Raw genomic sequence first — 26,912 nt, 5'->3', positions numbered from 1 at the left:
CTAATTATTCTGACTATTTTGTGTCCTAGCAATTCTATATGAATTTTAAAATCACTTTGTCAATGTCTACAAAGTAGCTTGCTGGGTTTCTGATGGGGATCAAGTTGAATCTGTAGATCAGTTCAAGTTCAATTACCATTTTAATCGTGTTAAATCTTTCAATCAATGAGCTTATGATTTTTTTCATCTATTCAAGAATGTCCAGTGTCATCTTAAACATATTCATGATCTTAGGGCATATGTTTCCAGTCTTTCACCGTTAATCTATTGTTAGCTGTGGGTTGTTCATGCATGCCTTGTTTCAGGTTAAATTTCATTCTATTCAGTTTGCTGAGTTTTTTCTTTTTTAATCATTAAAATGTGTTGGATTTTGTCAAATGCTTTCTTTGCATCTATTAAAATGATTGTGTAATTTTTCTTTTGGTTTTTGTTCTATTGGTATGTATTCCATCAATTGATTTTCAGGTGTTGAACTAAACTTGCATAATTTTATCAGAAGCATCTTATGTTTTATTATTTTTAATTGACATATAACTGTACCTATTTATGGAGTACAGGCATCTTATGTTTTGACAAGAGCCAATCATAGTTTAAGTTTGACATTGTATGTTTAAGTGTGAAGCAACAATCCCTCTTTGTGAAGCTATCTTTACTCACTATACACTTCTACCTGTGCATTTCCCCTTTACATAGTTTATACATGATATCAAAACACTGTTTTTGGGCAAGGCATCACAGCTCATGTCTGTAATCCTACCACTTTGGGAGGCTGAGATGGGAGGATCACTTAATGCCAGGAGTTTGAAAGCAGCTTGGTCAATATAATGAGACCCCATCTCTACTAAATAAAAAAGGAATTTGTAAATTACTTTTTAAATTAATAATTTAAACATATTTAAATTATAAAAAAAATCTTGGCCAAGAGCGGTGGCTCACGCCTGTAATCCCAGCACTTTGGGAGGCCGAGGCAGGTGGATCCCAAGGTCAAGAAATCAAGACCATCCTGGCCAACATGGTGAAACCCTGTCTCTACTAAAAAATACAAAAATTAGCTGGGTGTGGTGGTCACATGCCTGTAGTCCCAGCTATTCGGGAGGCTGAGGCAGGAGAATTCCTTGAACCCGGGAGGCAGAGATTGCAGTGAGCTGAGATTGCACCACTGCACTCCAGCCTGGCTCTGGCAACAGAGCAAGACTCTGTCTCAAAAAAAAAAAAAAAAAAAAAAAAAAAAAAAAAAAAAAATCTCTGCTTTTGAAGGAAATTCCTGCTCCTGCCTATTGCTGCTTCCTCATGCCCCTCCGTACCTCCCGCTAAACTCTAAGTCTCTGTCTGCAGACTAGCTCCTCTTCTTGCCCTCATCTGCTTCTCTTTTTCCAACTTAGATAATGACATTTTTATATTTTGTTCAGGATTTCCCTTATTTATCTAAGCCTATTCTTCATTCACTTCATATTTCTCACGTTTTATGATTTCTTTTATCCCTACACTCTTTTCTTCATTCTATATGCATTATATTCAAAAACTTTTTTTAGGTGAAGCTTAGGAAATGTCACCACTTGGCAATATTCACTGAGTACTGACTATGTGGAAGGTATTAAGCCGGAAATCAGATAGACAGATGTGACAAGAGCAGAGGCCCCGTCCTCTAGGAGCTCACCGAGAGGCAAAGAAATGACTATTGATGATGTATCTGTGCAATGCAATGATGGAATCAAGATTCAGTCCTGATGAGAAGAAAGTACAGATTGTTTAATCTGAAACCTGGCAGCTCTTTGTCCATAAACATGCCTTGTAAATCTAATTTTGCATAATTCTTTATTTCCTTCTTACTTTTTTTATGACGTCATGTTTCTGAGCTTTCTTTTCTGGCTGCCATTCTTTTCTACAGCTAATGGAAGTAGAGTCAAGGTAGTGATGAGAGTCAGACAAGTGATAAGGCGTCTTTCCTGGTATCTAGTGGAACCACCAATTCTTCCCTTGGCCACCGCCTTGAGGGTGGCTCCCAGCCAGCAGGCCAAGTGCTACGCTGTCCACCAGAGGCACAACTGAGTCAAACCAGGATTTGTGCTCACCCAACTTTACTGACAACAGGTTAGGCCTGGTGAAACTGACAATTTTGTTATGGACCAGGTTTCTGGGTAAGAAATGAGTTTAGGTGCAAAAAAGTCATACTGGTAAGAAATTTGGGGTCATTTCAAAGGTGGGACTGGTTGTAACTAAATGTTAGATTTTCATCTACAATATGAAAATACATACATATTTGATATTGATTACTTTTTGAATTTCTTCATTTTATTTGGAAGATGTTTATCGATTGCTCACTAAAGAGCCTGGACATGTTCCAGGCTTTAGGGATACAGCAGCAAACAAAAGTCTGTTTTCTTGAAGCTTATTTTCCAGGGGGCAAAGGCAAACAAAATATTATAGTATGTGCAATGAAGGAAAATAAAAGTGAGGAAGGGGAGAGAAGAGAGAATATGAAGGGGGCCTAGGACACTATGTTGCAAGTACTCACAAACCTATTATCATGGTTCCTAGGGTTGGAAATGCTGAATACGAGCATGCTGATGAGTTTGAAAACTGGATAACATGGTATGTTAGGTAAATAGCCAGGTTCATCAAATATAGAGAGAAGCCGTGAGTAAGAATCATCTTGCAGAAAGTTCAGAGGGAGACTGTGAATTGATTCCTCTGCTGGGGCTTCTCCAGTGCAGGGGTAAGGCAGGAACCCTGCTGAGAGCCTCTTTCCTCTTCTGGAGGCCTAGAGATCAGCAGCATTGTTCACTCAATGCAAGTGTGCTGGAACTCAGTGGCACACGATATCCTAGATACACCGAGAAGGCATCTGCACTGTCACGGACCCCAGGTGGGTAAGCCTGAAAGGGTCAGAAGCCAGGTTAAGGATCTGCACATAACACACTCACCAAAGAGCAATCAATGCACAAACTGCTTCTCAAGAGGACTGCCCTTTCCCCTTGTGTTGGTGTTTAAGAGCTTACCATTTTCATTGGGGATAGAGATGCCCCGTGTGACATTTACTATTTTTCATCCCATAATACAACTCGACTTTTATTTTGTCAGATTTGTTTTTGCTCTTTTCCTCTCTCCCAAAGTCCTCAGTTTCATTTTTACAGCTGTCAGTGACATGCATTCAAGCTTTCACTCAGGTGCTGTGAGAGGCTGCCTCTGGAGCATTCCAGAAGGTCTCCATGCAGAGTGGGCTTAGAGGTCGGGTATGAAGTATACTAAGGGAGGAGAAGCAGACACGAGTTGCTTGGTGTTCAGAACCAGTGTTTAAAAATAAGGAAAACATGACAAAGGTCCATAGAATGCCATTTGATAGGAAACAGACCCAGCCAGGCGTCCTGGCTCTCTTACGTTACCTCGGCCAAATCCGCACCTCAAGACAGGCAGGCACCTCTCTCTGAGGATCTTGGTTTTTATTCTCAGTCATTCTTCTCCTCCTTCTCCTAATTCCCAAAACCTTCCAGTTTCCTTTCCTCAATAGTAGTCCTTGCTCTGCATTTTCCCTTCTTTTCTATGCTCATTTCATTCTACATATTTGATTTTAAGTAATATTTTAAATATATCTAAGGATCATTTATATGGCTTCTCTTCATAATGATTCTCATTCCTTATCCTGCTTATACTGAATCTGCATGCTGTTAGTAAACACAGCTGCAAGCCTGTGGGGTCTCAGAGTTGACTTGCTTGGCCCCCACCCTTAGAGGTTACACCCACCAGCCTTGCCCTCCCCTGCAGTCGGCACTGAACACCTGCCTTGGGCTGCAAGTTCCAGCCGAATGGAGCCTTACCAAAGTTATGTTCCATGATGCCAATGCATGTAATATGAAAAAAGGAGGCCTTTATTTCAAAAAATTTGAAAGGTTATTAACAAAAGCCAATGGTTTTCTTACAGCAGTATTTCCTGGAGTCTAGGGATAAGGATCATTGTATATAGTACCCAGAACAGAGACTTGAACAGTAGCTTAACTGTACCCAGTGGTGACGGTGAAATGTTAACATGGAGCCCAATGTAAAGTATGTATGTAGATGGGCCCCAACGATTCCCCCATCCCCATGCCGCAGGCCAGCTCTGTGGGTCCCCCAACCTAGGGTTTGATAAGACTCACCAAGCAAGAAACTTTGGATAAACATGCGTGCTTATCTTTGCTATAACACCAAAGATTAGACCTATGCCCATGTTATCACAGGGAAGTTATGCAGGAATATCCGTAATGTGTTTATAGGCTGTTTCTCTTTTCCACCTATATTGATATATTGTGTTCTATGCCATGTGGTATGCTGGATAAGACAGTACAGTCTGACCCCATATTTTGTTTTATTGCTTCATATTTTTCTTAGTTTGAGGTTATCGAAATAAATAGTCTTTTTCTCTAATGAGTCTAACTTGTGCATTAGCTGGTTTCTAGTGACAACTCTCACAAGCAGAACCTGAACTCAGCACTGGAACAGTTAAAATACATGAAAATGTTTCTCTCACCTGGATCTCCTGGTCAACACCTTGAAATTGCTCCTTGCCTTCTTTTATACTTTTTAAAAGCAGGTTAGCTTTGGTAGAGCCAGAGAAATAAGTGATTTCTAGCTTTTACTAATGTGAAAACTCACGTTTGTTAGCATTAAAATTTTGTGCAGATTTTCACACTCCTTGTGTTATTTGTTTACTAAGGAAAAAAAAGATAAGACAAATGGCTAATATGAACTAATCAGGCTTTAGATTAAGTGCTTTATTTTTCCTCCTGGAAGTCTAATGAAAAAAATTATCTGTCTTTGGGAAGGAGAATTAGATGATGACTGTTCTCTGCCTCAACTTTTGGTTGCTCAATATAAAACGCAATTTATACAAACCATTCTCCCAATACCAGAAACTCTAACTTGTATTAGATTTATAGCAGCATACAGATGAGAAAGATCCTTTCCTTAATTGCGAAGCAAGCTATAAACATTCCCCTTTGATATACAAGTTGAGAAGGGCCAAAATAGCTGAACCAGGAAAAAAGAAACAATCTAAGCGAATCTGTTAAGCCACGGGAAAAGCGCTACCAAGCAAGCCAAGTATCTCTCTAGAACAGGAAGAAAGAGGCTAGGCAAAATAGTCTGGCCAGCTGCTCCTAAACTATCTCTCCTTAACAGCAGGTGTGTTTTATTACGTTTTTGTTTCATTTTAAATTTATTAATTGTAAACTATATCAAAAAATGATTTGGAAAAAAAGGTATTCAGTTCTTGCATCTGCAGCAAGACCAAGTTGCTGTAAAATTCTCTAAACTGTTGCCTTCAGTGTGTGTACTTACCTCACAGCAATTCTTAACAAAAGTCAGGAACCCAGCTGGTCTTCAGACCACAGTCTCGTTGTGACAGAGGATCCCAGCCTCAAAATGCATTTTCAAGCTTTTTTGTTGTTTGTTTGTTTTCAGCCTTGAAACATACTTTGAAACTCTGTGTTTCTCACTTTCTCTGCAGGGACTTCGATGAAGAGTACTCACTTACCTAATTTTGCACTTGCTTAGACATTCCAGAGGCCAATTTTGAAACAAACCAGGCAGACAGCCCATGCTGCAGAATCCTCCCACTTAAGGGGAGTTTCAAACAGTTAGCTCACCACACCCAGGCTGAGGTCAGGATGACGCAAACAGGACCTCCAGGTGGTCAATGACTCAAGGTTACCATCGGAAAGAGACAGGCAGACCCCTTCTGCACCACTCCGGCATGCTTCTCTCCTGTTTTCCTTCTTAAAACCCCTCCCCTTTGCCTTCCTTCTTAAGCCTTCCCCCTCTTAAACTCAAAAGGCAGAGATAGTTCCTTTGGAGAAGACTCGCCATCCCCCATCTGCTAGCATTTGATCAATAAAGTTACTTTCCTTTCACCACACCCCGCTTTTCGTGTTTTCAGCCTCTGAGCAGCGAGCACCTTGGACTTGAGCTAGTTACACTAGGACAAGAACTGCTGAAGCCAGTCCTGGAGCTCACCAAATAATCCACTATGCACCACTGCTCAGGAGCACTGAGAAGTAAGCATATGAGAAGTAGATCATTTGGCCATTTATTAAAACAAAAACAGTGTTTTCTGAATGGGATGTATTGTTCTATATAATGCTTTTAGACCAAATTTTTCTGTGGCATTTTAAGAGAGAATGAAGAACAAAGTGGCTGACATAAAAAAACTGCCCAAATAAATTCTCATGGTATGAACACATAAATACAGTTTACACTGCTGTTCACTAAAACCTTGCAGTTTTCAGGCACTCTGAAACTCAACCTGATTCACTTATTGACAATGTCCCCAAACACTCTAAAACAAGCAAAAGCATGGAGTGAAACGCAATGCATGCTGTCTGTGTGTGCACAGTGCACATGTCCACACACACACACACACACACACACACACACACACACACAGTTGCCCCCTGGATAATGGGAATGATCTCTTAGAAGTCTTCATTGGAAAACGATTTAGAGTTCTAGTTGCTACTACACCTGCCCTTTCACAGTGACTGAAAATGACCGGCAGGTAAATACAACGTTGACCATCTCAAACTGCTCACTTCTTAATCCTTCACAAGGTAACCAATGCTGTTTCCTGCACAAAAGCTGCTTAATTCCCTTCCAGTAACAAGATTTTATTGAACATGTCTGTTATAACTAATCCAGGAGAATGATTATTTTTATAATCAGCAGAAAGAGAAAATAAGCCATGGAAAAAAGATAAGAAAATTTTATTCAGCTGAATTTGATCTGTTTTATTACCTGAGAAAACATAATACATATAATCTCTTTGCAGCTGTTTCAAAAACTCAGCCCTTAATACTTTTATCCCATTAGATATGAAATTGTTTGTCACTGCAGCTCTCTCTCTCTCTCTCTCTCTCTCTCTCTCTCTCTCTCTCTCCAGAGAGTCTGATGAAGAAAACATAAACTTTTCTGTATCAATCTTTCCATTTGTTTTCCTGCAGTATTTCTTGTACCCACATCTGACATTGAAACCCTTGTTACTTGAACCCAAAACTTTTTAAATACTCACCTGGAAAGAAAAGTGGCAGATAATTTGTTCTTGATTCTTAAGTTATTAATTCCTGACTTCACAGCAATTGAAAAATCACATGGAACAATTAACTCTTGGAGAAGTTGCAATATAAAAGATAATGCCAACAATTATTGAAAAATCAAAGAAAAGTTTACGCTTTATTAATCAGGCTGCTGTAGCGGTATAGGTAACAGTTAACAGGAAAGTATTGGAAGTTTGTGAGTGTTCCCTGAGTTGTTCTCAAACTTCTTTTTATTACCATAATTGCTTCAAACTTGGTTTATCTTTATAGTTGGATAAAATTTTTTTTCTTTTTTTTCTAAATTTGTTTTAATCTGCCATTCTCTGCCCTTTAATTGGAGGGATTAATGCATTTACATTTGGCGTAACTGCTGATAAAGTAGGATTTATAGCTGCCAGGTTGCTCTCTGTTCTCTGGATGTTTCATGACCACCCTCCCTCCGACCTGCCTCCTTTTCTGTCTTTTGGTCATTCATCTACTCTTTCATAGCTATCTTCTTCTGTGTTAAACTATATTATCTACTGCATTATTTTAATTATCTCTTCATATTTTACTTTTTCTTGGTTTGTTCAGTTATTTTCTTTAGTGGTTGTCCTGGGGATTACAATTAACATCCTAATTTATAACAGTATAGTTGGCATTAATGTCAACATAGCTTCCATAGTATAGAAATGCTTCGCTCTGTGTAGCTGTATTTCCCACCTTGTTTTGTTCTTACTGTCACAAATTATAGCCAATTCTCATTATTCAAGGTATTTCTACTCCTCCCTACTTGCTAAAATCTATTTGTAAACCCCAAATCAATAAGAGTGACATTTATGCAGTCATTGGCAAACATATATATAAAGCCAAAAAAAAAAAAAAAAAAAAAAAAACTTCTTAACTTGCACATTCCCAGCTGAGATGGGACAAAGTGGAACTCTGTCTTCTTGGTTTCAGCTCTCAGGCAGACATGACCAGAAGATAGAAACAGTAGCAGGCATTGTAGGAACAGCGTAAGAGGCCCCAGCTTTAGGGCCAGGTAAATGGCACTTGGATATCAACTTTGACCACTGCTAGTGTGATGGTCGCAGACAAGTGATTTCATATTTCTGAACCTAACTTTCTCTTTTATAAAATTAAGAAAATAGAATCTCAAAATGAGTTGTTTTAAAAATTTACAATTAAAGTCTACGTTATGTATATGGCATGGATATGATAAAATTTACCCTAGGAACAGTAATTTAGTATTTGCTAATCGGTATTCACAATGACTTTATAGAACATATCTGTGATGAATAATGAGAATCAACTGTATATGTTTGCACACTGCAAGTCAGGGTTTTCCCAAGAAACAAAACCATTAGGATATTTTTTTTTAAAGAATTAATTCATATGATTGTGCATATGGGCAAGTATAAAATATTCAGGGCAAGCAAGCAGGCTAGGCATTCAAAAGGAGTTGATGTTGCGTTCTTGAGTCTGAAATCTGTGATACAGACTGGCAGTCTGGAATCAAAGGCAGAATTTATTTGTTGCAGTTTTGACCAGAATTTCTTCTTGTATGGGAAATGTCAGCTTTTGCTCTTAAGTCCTTCAGCTGATCGGATGAAGCCTATCCATATTATATAGCATAAATTTGTTTACTTAAGTTCAGCTGACTGTACACATCTACAGAATACCATCACAGTAACATCTAGACTAACGTTTGACCAAACAGGTAGGTACCAAGGGCGCAATGTAACCATCAGGGTTTATAATTATTGCTTAATAGAATTTTATTTTGAATCTGCTAGGACTAACAGAGTTAAACAAAAATACGTTTATACTGTCTTGTATGTTTACCAATGTACTTACCTTTTCTAGTGTCCTTTATGTCCTCACGTCATTTTAATATTGTGTATTTCCTGTTCATTTCTTCATGGAAAGGCTTACTAGGGCCAAATGATCTCATTTTTATTTTCTAGCAGTGCCTTAATTCCTCCATCCTTTACAAAGCAGAATTTTGAGGAATCCAGAAATTTTTGTTGAACATTTTTTTATTTCATTACTTTGAATATGTTGTCCCACTGCCTTCTGGTCTCCGTTTGTTTCTGATGAGCAATCAACTGCTAGTCACACAGAGGATGTCTTACATGTGAAGGATCACTTCTCTGTCCATGCTCTCAAGAATCTCTTTGTGTATGTGTTTCAACAGTGCCATTACCATATGTCTAGACTGGGATCGCTTTGGATTTATTACACTTGGAGTATGCTAAGATCCTGAGATGTGCACATTAATGCTACTCACTACATCGTCAAAGCTTTCTGCCATGATTACTTCAAATATTATGTTGTGCCTCTCTCTCTCTCTGCTCTCTATCAGAAAATTGCATTGTATGTATATAAGTACATTTGATCAACCCACAGGTTTCTGAATTTCTGTCTGTTGGTTTTTCATCATTCTTTTTTCTTTTTGTTTCTGGAATAGGATGACCTCAATTAATCTTTTTCTGCCTGCTTAAATCTTCTGCTAAGCTCCTCTAGTGGATTTTTCAATTAAGTTATTGTAGCTTTCAACTCCAGAATTTATATTGGATTTGTTTTTACCTTTTTATCTCTATTGATATTCTCTATTTGGTAGGATAAAAGTTCTTAACTTTTATTCTTAGACATAGTTTTATTTTTTGAACATAGTTAAAATGACTGATTAAAATCTATGTCTAATAATTCCAATGTGTGGACTTATTAATGGATAGTTTTTTGATAACTTTTTGTCCCTATGCATGAGCCAAATCTTTTATATTTTCTCATGCCTTGATTGTTGTTGTTGAAAACAGGAGATTTAAAATAATATAATGTGGCAACTTTGGAAAGAAAATTATCTCCCTCCTTAGGCTGTGTTACTTTTTGTTTTAATATTAATGTTGTTTGTTTAGTAACTTCTTCTGACCTATTCCATCATGTTTGTGTCATAAAACCTCTTCATAGTTACCATAGTTGTCAGTTAATGACTGGACGCACATTTCCTTTAATGCTTGGAAACAGTAAGTGTCCTAGTCTTGGTTGGCAGGCTCTGCATGTGAGTTGGGGCACCATTCAAACACCAAGCCAGAGCCTTTACTTCCTGCTTGTTCGGTGCCCTCAAGGTTAGCAGAGGTGGGAGCCTGGAGCACTTCCAGGTATGTTTGGACCATATGCCCAGCTTGGGCATGTACAGAGCACCATGCATGTATGTAACCTTTTATATCGCAGGAATGCATCAGAGATTTTCAAAGCCTCTCAGGGATATCTCATTCTCCAGAATTTTCTTTTAAACGTTTGGACTGGCTTATCTTTAGTCCAAATTATTATTTACTGCCTAAGGCAGCTGTAACGTTAAACAATAGCCATTTACTTTTTTTTTTTTTTTTTTTTTTGATAAATGCCTCAGGAAAAAGGCTGTTCACACTAGGGGAGCTGCAAGTCAGGATTAATAAAGATAACTTTGAGATTGTGTTCTTTCATGGGACTGTCAGACAGGACAAGCAATGACAAGTCCAGGGAAATTAGGCTACAAAGGGGTACCCAGCCTCCTGCATCCCAGTGGCTGCCAGGCTGCTGCCTCTGACCACTTGTTGGCTCCAGATTTTCAAGGAAAACATGTAGTTGGAGGTGTGGAATGGACGCAGCACAGGTTAAAAAGTTCCAAGAATCACTGTTATTCCTGAAATTCCACCATTTTTCTTGAATAAAAAAATTCAGGATTGCTGCAAGCTCTTGTGTACATTTCAAGACTTCTGAAAAAAAATTATTCTGACATTTGTAAGTTTTCTTTTTTTTCTATTTAAAGATTATTTTACGTACATAAACCAATAAAAGGAGAAAGTCAAAATGAAGAACTATTTTTAACTCCAGGAAAAATTTCACGGGTTTCATATAGACTTCTTATTATAAGACCCATGAGGTCATATTTAGTGATTAAGTGTATCCAGGTTGACGAGCAGTTAAATCTGTTCTGTGAACATTTATAAGTTTTCTTGTTGCTTTTATGGAGCAAATAATTTTTAAGGTTTCTAGTCTCCCATTTTTACCAAAAACTATTCCCCTCCAGTTACGTATTTTTTAAAACAGTATTTTGGTTAAACAGGTACAGATTTCCAAAAAGTAAATGGGTATCTGGCATACCATTAAGCTGATTTATCTACTAATTTATTCCTTATTTTTTGATATCCATCACTAACACTAGGATTCAGGCATATCAAGCCACTTGCAGTTTCTCTAATATGCCATAAGCTTTGTAACTCTGAACAATTTATTATCTCAGCTAAAGTACTATGTCTATGCTCTTACCTTTTAGCTAGATAATTCCTACTAATCCATTTGGATTTCATCAGATCCCTTCTTTCATTAACCCTCTTAACCAGACAGATTTAGGAGAGTATCATATTCTTCCATAGAACCTGATTTACCTCTATTACAGTATTTGCCAAATACTGGATATTTCTATCTCCCTAAGAACAAAGAAAATTCAGTAAAAAATATTTTTTTCAGCAGAAGAATGGCATAAGCATATATATATATATATATATATATATATATATATATATATATATTACACTTAAGCAGTATGTCTATACATACATACATAAGAAAAACATATGTATGTTGAAAAAATACTTGTATGTCAAGAATAATTATGTCTAAATGGTGATTGTGATATTTCTGCTTTGTACTTTTCTATGTTTTTGAAGTGTATGCCCATGATTTTTAATATTTGACTTGTATCAAGAGATAATTTGGAGTACCTGGTGTCTAAGTCTTGGAACATTCATATATTTTTAGCTAACTCATCAACCATAGGAGAGTACCATTACCAGGGGAAGACAGGTCAAAGTCCACAGAGAATCCCTGACACACATAGAGCATGGTCACATATGAAATCTGACCTGCTCTTATTTCAGACCATATCAAAGGGTTTCCCTAAGCTCTTCTGCCAGTACAACTAAATTAACTGTTGTTAAAATTCCCTGACAATACTCTCATGACTAAATAAGTAGTGAATCCAAATATTAGGGTTCTTCCTTACTGCTGTCCACCATGAAAATGACTCAGCTGGCATTTCTATGAGAATGCCTTGGTCGTAAATGCTTAATGTCATGAAACTTCGACTGGTGACTAGGTGGCATACACTTTACACCACTGCCCATCTAACAGAGGCAAAACAATGTCATTTGTCCCATTAACTCAATCAAAGCATATTCATTCTTTCCTCATACGCTGTCATGTTTCTAAATCTAAGAATACCGAGTAAACTGTATTTTGAAAAGGAGAGAGAATGTTTATCATTTACTATATAAATGACAGTTATTTCCTGTCCCAGTATATTTAGTCTTGAATATGTGGGCTTCTCTCCTCTCTTTCACCTAGGAGTAGCCCTGCTAGTAATCCCTTGAGCATCAAATACTCCTGTGAGCCTCAGGGAGCAGTATCTGCACTATCCCTTTCTGATGTGATAAGTAGGTATAACTAAACTTCGCTCTAGATTTTTGATGACTTGATTTCTTAAGCTTTCTGGATTTTTGATGCCTAACTTTTCCTTCAATCAGACTGAATTAGTCAACAAAAGCCCTTCTTTTAAATTCTAGCACCTCAAGGCTCTGACTCCAGCCTCATATTTCCGACCTCTGTATCTTATTTCCATCCTGCTATGCTCTGTGTCTTTCCAGTTCTATTTAACCAGCTCTTCATAATGGAGGCATCACAAGGCTTGTTAATTTAGAGCTAGTACAGATGCAACCCTAGGCACTTTTCTTCGGATCTTCCTTGCCCTCCCGCTCTACATGGTGAGAACTTGCCATGCCCCTCCTCTGCAGTGATTTAAGCTCCCTGGTGACACTGTGTCCTGGAGCTCTACTTGCCAAGAATAGAGTAAGAAGCTCAGTTATCAGGGACTATTTCCAGGGCATATCATCTGGTATACATCTTAGGTGAGATTCCATCTCTATCCTGTGATGAGGGAAAGCCAAAACCAACAAGCAAACAAGCTTCAAAGAGCAGCAGCTTCCTGGAGCTTTTATTTTCCTAAAAGAGATAGGCAGAAGCCAAGTAGTTAAAATACTACAACTCCTGGCACCGAGTCGACAACCTAAAACAAGTACCAACTGAGAGTGGTTAACGCTCAGACGAAAAGGCAGTATTTTGGGCCCAAAAAAGTACTTTAAAAACAAATGAAGTGCATAAGACATTTCACAAATCATTCCATAAAATACTTTTTAGTACTTAAAAAGAACAAACAGTGTCAGGAGCCTTCACTTAAGCGGAATAGTTATGTGATGGCCTGTCACTGCTGCTGATGAGGGACTGCCATTTATATAGAGAGGGACGTTCCTATTGGGCTGGGGGTGTTGTTTGGAGTGCAGGAATTCTCCAGCCTTCCCTCCTCCGGCCAGCTGGGGCCCTCTGTTTCCGTTTCCCCACCTTTGGCTGGATAAAGTCCCTGTTTCTACACTCCAGCCTCTGGCAGGCCAGGTAGGGCCTTTGTTTCTGTCTTCCCGCCTCTGGCTCTTGGAGGTCGGGTCTCTGTGACTCAGGGTTGTAAAACAGTAGCCAACCCGGTAAAGGATTCAAAGATCAATCAGTCCGGAGGACGTCTGGAAGAACCCCTCTCACTGGACAAGAACATGAGTGGGGAGGGAATAACTCTGGCCGCCCCAGCCTGGGCTGGGATCCTCTTTGGATCCCCTCCCAGGGCGTGGAAGCTTTCCTTTCACTCTGCCTGATAAACTGCACTGCCACAAACTCTTTGGGTCCACGAGTTTTATCTGAGCTGTAATACCGTGCCTCGGGGGCCCCTTTTCCCATTATTTGGGGTTAGGAAGACCAAGAGCCTAAGTTCCAGCTGTGGCTACTTTGCTTCCAAGGTAGCCTAGTGGTTAGGACTCCTGGCGGCCCTGGTTTGACTCCCAGTACGGGAACCAAGGAATCTGGCTGCAGTTACTCTGATTACACTGACTTCTCCTCCATGGATCTCCTGGGACCGGAATGGGGTCCGCCCCCTGCCTTGGCTCCCAGAGGGCTTACCAGTATCTTGCTCTACCTCCCTATCTTAATCTCTCATCTCTTGCCCTTTTGAGATCCAGTGGTTAACCCACAATGAGCCATTATACTCCACCAGATGCAGCATTCTCCCCCTCCACCCACAGTGCTCTTCTCTGGCTCTTCTCGGCTCCTTTGTTCTTCAAAAGTCAGTTCGGGTATACCTGGTAGACAGGAAGTGCTCCCAGGCCCTTCTGTCAGATACGGAAAAGGGCTCTCCATTCTGCTCCTGGCACTCCTGCTTGTCTCCGCTGCTGATGTGATTACTCAATATTATAACTGTTTCCTTCTCTGTCTCTCCCATCGGGATGGGATCTTATGAAGAGGATATCTATGTTCCTCCCTTCATTATTCTTCAAAAGAGGCTAATTATGTGCCTGATGGGACACCACACTAAAACGTCTTTCTATGCGTTGTGGAAATACACGAGCTGGGGTGAAAATTTACAGTGAACTGAAGATGCTCAAGAGATATTCCCACACCAGAGCTTTTCTTCCCCTCTGAAGAGCAGTTTTATCCCTAACTCAGATTGCACCTTAAATTCACCGGCCTAGTGCCTTGTCTTCTTGATTTCCTTTGTGCAAATTGCCAGTCTTGAAAGAATGCAGAAGAATGACACTGAGCATACGTGAACGATGGCTGTGTAGGAGAACCGCTGCAGTTTAAAATGCATCTTAAGAGGCGGGCTGTGATGGATTCACTTGCCCAGCTTGTCCTTGAGAACCGGCAGGGGCACCGGTGTTGAGTAATAATTGCTCTGCCTTGCTTGAAGGCGTTAACACTTGGCTTATAGGACATTGATTCATTTGGATCTTGTGTCTATTTCAGCCCCAGGGCATTCCCCACTGTTGAAATTGACACAGAACAGGAAGAGATAAATGTGTAAAGGCTGGGGCTTTGGAGAGCCCTGAGGCTGATATTGATGAGGCAGTAGCCTTAGTGCTTTGCTTCCTGTGGCTTTTCTCCCTCACAGGGAAGGCAGACTGGTCCCCAACTAGGAATGAAACTGTTTCCACAACCAACACATTGGAAGCCATCGTTACATCACATAAAGGGGAAAAAGAAACATTAGAGAGCTCCCAGAATTAACAGATGGAAATGAGAAATAAAATTATCAAGAGTCTACACATTCTTGAATTCTCGAGCACAGCATCCCTTCAACTCATGAAAGTTCAGCCCACTTAGTTCCTAACTCTGTCTAATCACAAGTGATCTGTTACCTTTGTTTTGATTTGGTGAACTGAGAAGCCAACATTAGCAATCAATTCTTCCTTTCAAATCTGAAACTTTTTTTTTCTGTGTTGTTTTCTTACTTCTGTCAATCCTCCAACACAGTAGGGAACAATCCGGACCCCAACCCCTGTACATGATGGTGCACCAAACACTCTCTTCCTTTCTTCTCTCCTTTCTAGGTGCTCCTTTCACCTATTCTTCTGAGTCCTCTTTCTCCTCACATCTGCTAATTTCAGGCTTGTTCACAATGTCTGCACCAAGCCCCTGTCTGTCTGTCAGAGCTCTAACTAAGCCTCTTCTCAGACAACATCTGATAGAAATATGGCCATCTTAAGCTTCTCTTCTTAAAGGGTTGAATTACCATCTTTTACAGCAAACTATATACTTACGAGCAAAACCAAAAAACAAGAGGCTGTAGTCTATACAACTGCATGCAAATATAATAAACAGAGAGTGGATTGAAGGAGTTCTAGCCAATGTTTGCTCCCTTTTGGGAGAACATCAGTAGTTAAGATTTAGCTGGGCGTTGCAGTGTACCCGTAATTCCAGCGACTCCAGAGGCCAAAGTTTGACCCCAGGAGTTCAAGACAATGAGCTATGACTGCATTGCTGCACTTCAGCCTGGATGACAGGGCAAGACTCCATCTTTAATTATTTTTTTAAATTAGTTTTGTAAAGTTAATACAAAAGATCGTGCTGGCCTACCAGATTTGGAAGCATCTTGCTGTGTCTGCCTATGACTTGGTGGGTTGGTAGAAATAAGCGGATAGATCTATTGCCTGAATTGTTGTACCTAGAGATTATTTATTCCTTATGGAAAAACCACAGCTAAGAGGAGGAAGAGAAGCCCTGTGGCATCACCTGCCATGAGGAATGTATCACAGCCTGAACTGAGTCACACAACTCTCTTGTACAGTAAGCGTTCTTCATACCCTTCCAGTGAGTTGAGGGCAATCCAGACAGATCTGTGTGTTGAAGTTCCAGTAGAGTATCTGTCATGCTGCTCAGAAAGTGTTTACTAAGTAACAGTAAATCCCAGGGACTATTTTAGATTACAACACTTGAAAGTACAGAAATCAGGCTTATGTGTTTTTCTTGTACATTGTCATACAGAATTAACTGCTTAATAAAAGTTTCACAATGATGGTGAGACTAAATATCTATTACTCCAGGAGCTGAACTCCCATGTGGCCTTTCACTATAATTTACAATAGAGCTGTGACATTTTATAATTGCTGGATACGGGTTTTGCATATCAACAAAATGCAGTTATTCATTAGTAATTTATTCCAACAAGTTTCACCCTGATATAATAAATAAATTATTAGTTCATACTCTTAAGGAAAATAGTTCTGCACAGAAGTTGCTTTATTTCTCTTTTCTTGCCTGGGTTTTAGGTTATCACAACATTTGCAGAAGAAGCAGATGCTATAAATTTAATTCTGAAAACAAGTCAGACTGACACTTTTCAAGATCCATCAGGTTATTTCTTGATGGATCAAAATTAGTACATCCCGTGAATAACTAATATAAAGGTTGTGTCCAAGCCGTGAAAAAGAGGCATTCTTCGCCTTTAAAAGAACAAACATGTTCAGGAAATCACCATTAGGACAGGACTTTAACAACACTGGAAAGTTTTCATGTAGAAAATCTGTCATTATGTTGTATGAGAACAGCTGCTAAACCTTTATTTAAGGGAAAAGAGGCCAGGCACGGGGGCTCATGCTTCTAATCCCAGCACTTTGAGAGGCCAAGGCAGGTGGATCACTTGAGGTCAGGAGTTCAATACCACCCTGACTAATATGGTGAATCCCCGCCTCTACTAAAAATACAAAGATTAGCTGGGTGTGGTGACGCATGCCTGTAGTCCCAGCTACTTGGAAGGCTGAGGCAGGAGAATCGCTTAAACCCGGGAGGCAGAGGTTGAAGTGAGTTGAGATTGCGCCACTGCACTCCAGCCTGGCAACCAGAGCAAGACTCCATTTCAGAAAAAAAAAAAGAAAAAGAAAAAGATGAGTGCCTTATGAGTGATGCCTTGTGTCTTCTGCATTGAGAGGAGGGAGCTCTTCTGTCTTTCTCACTCCCTGCATGTCCAGCTCTCAGAACAGTTTCTGTGGCAGAGAAGGCTCTCAACAAACAAAAACATATTTAATTTAATAACAAAACATAATAAGGTAGTCATCCTTAAAAAAAAAGATAGCAACATGTCTAGCTGGAGAGAAAAAATACACACTGTTAAATGGATCCAGATGACTTTAAAACATAATTAAATGGCAAATGTCTGAGAGACTTTCTGTTACTATCCATTATCAGTCAACAGGGTGCATGTGTGTGCTATAGCCACGCACTTTGGTTCTCACTGGAGCTTCAGAAATGATAACACGACACATCTATAACCATCTGATCTTCAACAAACCTGACAAAAGCAAGCAATGGGGAAAGGATTCCTTATTCAGTAAATGGTTTTGGGAAAACTGGCTAGCCATATGCAGAAAGCTGAAACTGATCCTTTCCTTGCACCTTATGCAAAAATTAACTCAAAATGGCTTACAGACTTAAATGTAAGACCTAAAATCCTAAAATCCCTAGAAGAAAATCTATGCAATACCATTCAGGACATAGGCATGGGCAAAGACTTCATGACTAAAATCCCAAAAGCCGAAACTGACAAATGAGATCTAGTTAAACTTAAGAGCTTCTGCACAGCAAAATAAACTATCAATAGAGTGAACAGGCAACCTACAGAATGGAAGAAAACCTTTGCAATCTATCCATCTGACAAAGGGTTAACATCCAGAATCTACAAACAACTTAAACAAATTTGTAAGAAAAAAACTAACAACCCCATCAAAAAGTGGGCTAAAGATATGAACACTTTTCAAAAGAAGACATTTATGCAGCCAACAAATATATGAAAAAAAGCTCATCATCCCTGGTCATTAGAGAAATGCACATCAAAACCACATTGAGATACCATCTTATGCCAGTTAGAATGGTGCTCATTAAAAAATCAGGAAACAACAGATGCTTGAGAAGATGTGGAGAATTAGGAATGTTTTTACACTGTTTGTGGTAGTGTAAATTAATTCAACCATTGTGGAAGACAGTGTGGTGATCCCTCAAGGATCTAGAACCAGCAATACCATTTGACCCAGCCATCCCATTACTCGGTATATATCCAAAGGATTATAAATAATTCTACTATAAAGATGCATGCGCAGGTACATTTATTGTGGCACTGTTTGCAATAATAAAGACTTGGAACCAATCCAAATGCCCATCAATGATAAACTGGATAAAGAAAATGTGGCACATATAAACCATGGAATATACTATGCAGCCATAAAAAAGGATGAGTTCATGTCCTTTTCAGGGACATGGATGAAAGTGGAAACCATCATTCTCTGCAAACAAACACAGGAACAGAAAACCGAACTCTGCATGTTCTCACTTACAAGTGGGAGTTGAACAATGAGAATGCATGGACACAGGGAGGGGAACATCACACACTGGGGCCTGTCAGGGGGTGAGCGGATAGGGAAGGGATAACATTAGGAGAAACACCTAATGTAGATGACGAGTTGATGGGTGCAGCAAATCACCACAGCACATATATACCTATGTAACAAACATGCACGTTCTGCACATGTACCCCAGAACTTAAAGTACAATTAAAAAGAGAAGAAAAAAAGACTTGATCCTTACGCTTGAGCAGATCTTAACCTGATGCAAAAAGAAAAAACAATATGAACTGCAGTATGCAGAGAAAGCTGCCAGAATGATTTTTCTTTAAAGCTTTCGAATCTAGTCATAATTATCTTGCTAAAACCGTATCTTTGACTTCCCAGTGCCTAAAAAATTAAAGGTAGACTCCGGAAGATATATTCTTCTCAACCTTCTCTTACCCTGTCTCTGTGTAATATTAATTACTTCTATATCCCTCCTAGTACTCTTAACCTCAATATCATTTTCCTCTGGATATTCAAATATGCACTTTTTTCCTAAGTGGAAACCGTACCTCCCCCATTGAATACACCATCCTCCCAGCTCCCAGAAACCATGTAGTACCTGTCTAGTAGATGTTCCATGTTCCTATTGGTCTTTGAGACTCTACTGAGATGTAACTTTCTCTAGTAGCTTTCTCTGAAAAAGAAACAACTCATTATAGGAACCAGTATTGACATTTTAAATGTTAAAAGCATTTAACAAATTAGAAGCTGGGAAAGGGTTAGAGGGAGGAATAGGGAGAGATTTGTTAAAAGGTACAAAATTACCTCTAGTTAGAAGGACTAAGTTTTAGTGTTCTATATCACTGTAGGATGGCTATAGTTAACAATAATATGTAGTGTCAAATAGCTAGAAGGAAGACACTGAATGTTGCCAATGCAAATAAATGATAAGTGTTTGACATGATAGGTATGCTAATTATCCTGATCTGAGCCCTATACTTATATGTATCAAAATATCACTGAGTATCCCATAAAACTGTACAATTATTATGGTCAATTAAACATAAAATAAAAAAAATTAAACCAATAGTTTTGAGGCTGGAGGTAGTAAACTTGTGCAGATCAAATGGGAGGAGAAAAATCAGCTGGAGGCAAAGTAACTAGAACTTTGATCAGAGAGTCAGAGTGGAAATTAAAAGGAAAATGTAAAGATGTTTCTGATAAGTACTTTGCTGCTGTTGATTAGGGTTAGAAAATAAGCGATCTTTTCAAAATCTGTCGTTAGACAAAGATACTGTTATTAAGAGAACTGAAAAAAGTGAAAGAGGAAGAATATACCAGGAGAAGTTACCAAGTTCAGATAAGGTACACTGGTTAAAATGAGAGCAAACCATCCAGATACAAGTGACTTGTGGAGTGTTTAAAACGAGGGTCTTCAGATTTAGAGAAAGTGTAGAGACGGAAATGTTGGGTTCAGGATTGTGCTTCATGGTGTTGTGGCGTTTCAGCAAATGCTATTTACGTGTTATGTGACTATTTCCCCGGTACACTGTCAATTTCACAAGATAGGGATGAAGGGAAGAAACCACAATTTCTTTTCTTTCTCTTCTTAGTTTTTGTTGAGACACTCTCCTGAAAACAAAAGTCAAATTAACAAAAGAAAAACAAGCAGAAGCTTATGAACATATGCTGTACCCATCATGCAGGAGAAGCCTCAGCTTAAAAGTATTTCTCTCTCAAGGCAGTGGCTTGCATGCCTTGATTAAACAATATTTTAACAAAGAGCTGTAAGTCCAAAATAGAAATAAGACAAAGAAGAGAACAGTTCAATTATTTGAAAAGGTGGGAAAATGTGGGAACATAGTAAAATCAGTTTTCAGTTTCTGCTGGTGCCTGCTGGTATGGTCTCTAGGCTGATAAGCAATGACTGTCCCTAGTAAGAAGGAATCTATGCCTTGCCGTTAGGCAAACAGAGTGTGGGCTTTTAGTGTCTAGTTTAAAAATTCTCGGGTGGGCGCAGTGGCTCCTGCCTGTAATCCCAGCACTTTGGGAGGCCGAGGTGGGGGGATCACGAGGTCAAGAGATCGAGACCATCCTGGCCAACATGGTGAAACCCTGTCTCTACCAAAAATACAAAATAATTAGCTGGGTGTGGTGGCATGTGCCTGTAATTCCAGCTACTCGGGAGGCTGAGGCAGGAGAATTGCCTGAACCCAGGAGGCGGAGGTTGCAGTGAGCCAAGATTTCGCCATTGCACCCCAACCTGGTGACAGAGCAAGACTCCATCTCAAAAAAAAAAAAAAAATCTCAATATTTTGGGGAGGATTATTATGCTTTCCTTCAGGAGCATGATTCATATTCTACATATCTGTAATCCAAATATGGGAATAGTGTCAGTCACATAGCAACTAACAATGGATCAACTAACAATGACGGAAAAAGTGTTTCACGTAAGGGATCCTTGATACAGTATATATTGGGTGATACGTTGATAGTTTTTGCACCTTCAGCCTCTTTCTAGGACATCTTTGAAGGACAGTGGTGAAAGGAAATCTTTACAGTGGGCAGAACTTCAAGCAGTGCATATCATTGTGCACTTTGCTTGGAAGGAGAAATGGCCAGATGTGCGATTATACACTGATTCATGAGCTATCGCCAATGGTTTGACTGGGTGGTCAGGGACGTGGAAGAAGCTACAAAATTGGTGACAAAGAAATTCTGGGAAGAGGTGTGAATGGACCTCTTTGGGTAGTCAAAACTGTGAAGATATTTATATCTCATGTAAGTGCTCACCAGAGGGCGACCTCAGCAGAGGAGGAGTTTAATAATCAAGTGAATAGTCTGACTTGTTCTGTGGACACCACTTAGCCTCTTTCTCCAGCCACCCTTGTCATTGCCCAATGGGCCCATGAACAAAGTGGTCATGGAGGCGGGGATGGAGGTTACGCATGGGCTCAGCAACATGGATTTCCACTCACCAAGGCTGACCTGGCAACGGCCACAACTGAGTGCCCAATTTGCCAGCAGCAGAGACCAGAACTGAGCCCTCGATATGGCACCATTCCTTGGGGCGATCAGCCAGCTACTTTGTGGGAGGTTGATTATCCTCTTGCATCACAGAAAGGGCAGCGGTTTGTCCTCACTGGAACAGACACTTACTCCAGATATGGGTTTGCCTATCCTGCATGCAGTGCTTCTTCGCAACTGCAGCTATCCGTGGACTCACCAAATGCCTTATCCACCATCATGGTATTTCACATAGAATTGCTTCTGACCAAGGTACTCACTTTATGGCTAGAGACATAGGGCAGTGGGCTCATGCTCATTGAATTTACTGTTCTTACTATGTTCCCCATCATCCTGAAGCATCTGGAGTGATAGAATGGTAGAGTGACCTTCTGAAGACACAATTACAATGAGAACTCTAGGTGACAATACTTTGGAGAGCTGGAGCAAAGTTCTCCAGTAGGCTGTATATGCTGTGAACCAGCATTCAGTGTATGCTACTCTTCCTCCCATAGCCAGGACTCACGGGTGCAGGAATCAAGGGACGGAAGTGGACATGGCACCACTCACCATCACCCCTAGTAACTGACTAGCAAAATTTTTGCTTCCTGTTCCGGTCACATTACGTTCGGCTGGCCTAGAAGTCTTAGTTCCAGAGGGAGGAATGCTGCCACCAGGAGACATGACAATAATGCCATCGTACTGGAAATGAAGATTGACACCTGGACACTTGAGGATCCTCCTACTTCTAAGTCAACAGGCTAAGAAGGGAGTTACAGGGTTGGCTGGGATGATTGACTCAGACTATCAAGATGAAGTTAGTCTACTACTTCACAATGGAAACAAGAAAGAGTATATTTGGAATGCAGGAGAACCTTAGAGCATCTCTTAGTGTTACCCTGTGATTAAGGCCAATAGGAAACTACAGCAAGCCAATCCAGGCAGGACTACGAATGACCCAGCCCCTTCAGGAATGAAGGTTTGTGTCACTTCACCAGGTAAAAAATAATAGATAAAATAATAATAAAACCCACAACCTGCTGAGGTGCTTCCTGAAGGCAAAGGGAATAAAAAATGGGTAGTAGAAGAAGGTAATCATCAATACCAGCTATGACAATGTGACCAGGTTGCAGAAATGAGGACTGACTATAACTGTCATAAGTTATTTTCTCCTTATTTCATTAAGAACATATTTCTGCATGAAGACACTTGTACAAACAAGATGTAGAAATAAGATTAAGAAAATGTCTTCATCATATTTCCTTTTCCCCTTTATTGTTTGACACAAGATTTATTGACTTCAAATCAGCATCTAAGAGTTAACTTGATATAATAGCATTTAGGTTAAGGATGTGTATTGGTTCAAGTTAACGAGGGGTGCACTTCTGATGGTTCATATTGAGTGTCAACTTGATTAATGCTTCAATGCTTGATGAAGCATTGGAGGATACAGAGTATAGTTCCTGGGTGTTTCTGTGTGAGTATTTCCAAAGGAAATCAAAATACGAGTCAGTGGACTGGGAGATGTAGATACACCCTCAATCTATGTGGGTACCATCTAATCAGCTGCCAGCTCAGCTGGAGTAAAGCAGGCAGAAGAATACAGAAAGACTTGACCTTCTGAGTCTTCTGGTCTTCATCTTTCTCCCGTGCTGGATGCTTCCTGCCCTTGAACATCAGACTCCAAGTTCTTCAGGTTTTGGACTCTTGAACTTATACCCAGTGGTTTATCAGGGGCTCTTGAGCCTTTGGCCACAGACTGAAGCCTGTACTGTCGGCTTCTCTACTTCTGAGGTTTTGAGATTCAGACTGATCCACCAGTGTCTTCCTTGCTCCTCAACTTGCAGACAGCCTATCATGGGACTTTGCCTTGTGATTGTGTGAGTCAGGTCTCCTTAATAAACCTCCCTTTCATATATGCATATATCCTATTAGTTCTATCCCTCTAGAGACAGTATGTGGATATGTTGGTTATACCTTCTCCCTGGAAGAAGTTAATGTCCTAGAGAAAATATGAAACATTCTCATCAAACTCCAGACAGCTAGGCCAAAAAGCTGGATCCCAACTGTAAACATATGGCCAAGGACACAAGAACTGACATTTGGCGCGAGAAAGGCTGGAGGGAAAAGGAATGATAAAAAAGCTCTTATTTGGTATTTAAGGAAGGAGATGGATACAGAGTGATCAAAGAAAGTTACGCCTTTGCAATCTATTTGACTTTTCTCCTGTTAAGGTGGAGTGATGTTCTATCCAGTGTCCTTAGAAAATTCGTGCAACATATTGAGATAATAAGCCATTGTTCTTTTTTTGTTTGTGTGTGTGTGGGTGTATGTGGTTTCTTTTTTCTTCTTCTTCTTTTTTTTTTTTTTTTTTTTTGAGATGAAATCTTGCTCTGTAGTCCAGGCTGGAGTGTAGTGGCAAGATCTCGGTTCACTACAAGTTCCACCTCCCAGGTCCCGGTTCAAGCAATTCTCTTGCCTCAGCCTCCCCAGTAGCTGGGATTACAGGAACACATCACCATGCCCAGCTAATTTTTGTATTTTGTACTTTTGGAAGAGACAGGGTTTCACCATGTTGGCCAGGATGGTCTTGATCTCTTGACCTTGTGATCTGCCCGCCTCAGCCTCCCAAAGTGCTGGGATTACAGGTGTGAGCCACCTCCGCCAGCTCCCCATCCTTTCTTTTTACCAATTCAGGCAAGGGAAAAGTAGAAAACAGTAACAACAAACACACACACACACACACACACACACACAGAGACACACACACAGTGTTCAAAAACACCTTAACTGGGAAGCCTTATTATACTTTGTGACTTATTCATCATATTGTATTACATAATTTAACTGGCCAATATTAATAATTAGGATCTTAATTTTTGAAATGATAAAGGGTTGGGAATCCAAGCAACAAAATTAATTATTCTTAGTTTTTAGGGTTAATAATTCTGGGGTATGTACTGATACCAGATTTACATATAAGCGAATATGCAAAATTTCTTTTACTTTAATAAAGTCCATGAAATATATTAACATTTGAATATAAAGAAGAAATTAATATTTTACCTGCAACTCAATGTAAGTTTCTATTTAAAAAAAAAACAAAACTGTTATCAGTGTGATGTTCTAATCAAGCTGTGTTCCTATACACACAGATACATACACAGTTTGGAATTGTGTGTTCTTTTAAACTCTCAGCTTCTCTCTAAATATTTATGCATCAGATAACCAAAACAAGATGGTCAGACAAGGGTTTTTTTTGTAATAAATACTGATCAAATCTAAAGATTCCTGATATGATTGATTGAATGAAGATGTTGGTGTCAGGTCAACTAACTCCCCCGTAGTTACCAGGAGCACTCTAACCTTAAGTAGTCAGCCTCCTCTGAGTCCTGCCCATTTTAAGGCAGCACCTGGTACAGGCTGAAGATGAGAGCTAAGATCTGAGGTAGTGTTTAGTCATGGAAGCACATCCAGTAAGTTAGAATAGAATGATGAAGAGTCAGGGATAGATTCAAAGCTACTGCACCTCCCTGTTTCCACAGAATTCAATACAATGCCCCACAAAATGAAGATAATTGTGGCCCTTTTAGCTCTTAGCTCTTGGGTTTTTGGAAAAAACTCATACTTTCATTCATGAAAAGAAAAAAATTTCCTTATATTCTATACAGCAGAAAAAATGATGGAAAACTACTAGCTGAATTGCATGCCTTGAAAGGCTGGTAGAAGTAAACTGAGGAGGCTTTGGGGAAGAAAGAAGCAGAGAGGGGTCACTTACTGATGAGAAATTCCGCAATGACTATCCAAACTGTGTAATTATGCACAACTTATATGAAAAGATTAGTACTATCTTTTTATCTTTGTATGAATGTGTAGTTTTTAAATAATGGCAAGCGCCTTTATCTTTTAATGGCAAGTTGCTTTATCTTTACACATTTCTAAATATTGTGTGTGTGCCTAATAGATTAAATAATTAATTGAAGAAAAAACTAGGTATCATTTCTCCTGCTCTGTTGAATTTGAATAAAATTTTCAATCCCCTAAAAATGCTCCCAAAGATGTTATATTTCTTCACTTTATGCTGATGATGAACAAAATAAATGATAATTAAGCAAAGCCAGAATTTGTGAACTGTGAACATACATCCTATTGTAATTCAAGCTAGATAATATATATTTTTTGTTGTTTATTTGTTTTTTTGAGATGAAGTTTTGCTCTTGTCGCCCAGGCTGGAATGCAGTGGCACGATCTTGGCTCACTGCAATCTCTGCCTCCTGGGTTCAAGCAATTCTCTGCTTTACCCTCCCAAGTAGCTGGGATTAGAGGCACTGGCTAGCATGCTCAGCTAGGTTTTTTTTTTTTTTTTTTTTTTTTTTTTTTTTTTTTTTTTTTTTTTTTTTGTATTTTCAGTAGAGACAGGGTTTCACCATCTTGGCCAGGCCGGTCTTGAACTCCTCACCTCGTGATCCACCTGCCTCAGCCTCCCAAAGTACTGGGATTACAGGCATGAGCCACTGCACCTGGCCTGTACTGTTATTTTTAAGAGCATAATTTGAGTGTATTCCTAGCTTATTCATCTACTAAAACTAAATAAAACAAAGACCAGCATGTTTTCCAAGAAAAAGTGGGAGAAACAGGTTTTCCATCATCACCTAGAGTAAAATGGGAAATATTAGTAAAGTAGCTGAGTTGTTTCCCTATGTTGTGATACATTTAGCTAATTGGGAAAGATCCATTTATTCCATTTTCCATTGCTATTTTATCCCAGGTGATCATGAAAGAGAAGTCTAACAAAGATGAAAAATCAAAATTGTGATAGCTCACCCCAACCTTAGTTGGAGTCTTAAATGAAAAGTCATAAAATAACACTGTCCAGAAACTTCCAGCATAGGAGGAACTGTAGCAACTTTCTTTAGTAAGAAAAACAAGCAAAGAAACCAAAAAAACTGTCTTCTACAGATAGTGAGCCACGGTAATAAAAAGTTTCCTTTTGATGATTAAGCGTTATAAATTTGAGAAATTAATTTTTAAAGAGGAAATCAATGAGGTATTATGGTATTGAAATGTTACGTGATGAGTAAAAACAAATGTGCAACTGCAATTGTGCAATTGTTGGAGAGGAAAA

The sequence above is a fragment of the Saimiri boliviensis genome, chromosome 5, assembly GCF_048565385.1.
Source record: "Saimiri boliviensis isolate mSaiBol1 chromosome 5, mSaiBol1.pri, whole genome shotgun sequence".
In the NCBI taxonomy this organism is placed as follows: domain Eukaryota; kingdom Metazoa; phylum Chordata; class Mammalia; order Primates; family Cebidae; genus Saimiri; species Saimiri boliviensis.
The sequence above is the reverse complement of the archived record's forward strand: the minus strand, read 5'-3'. Positions refer to the sequence as shown.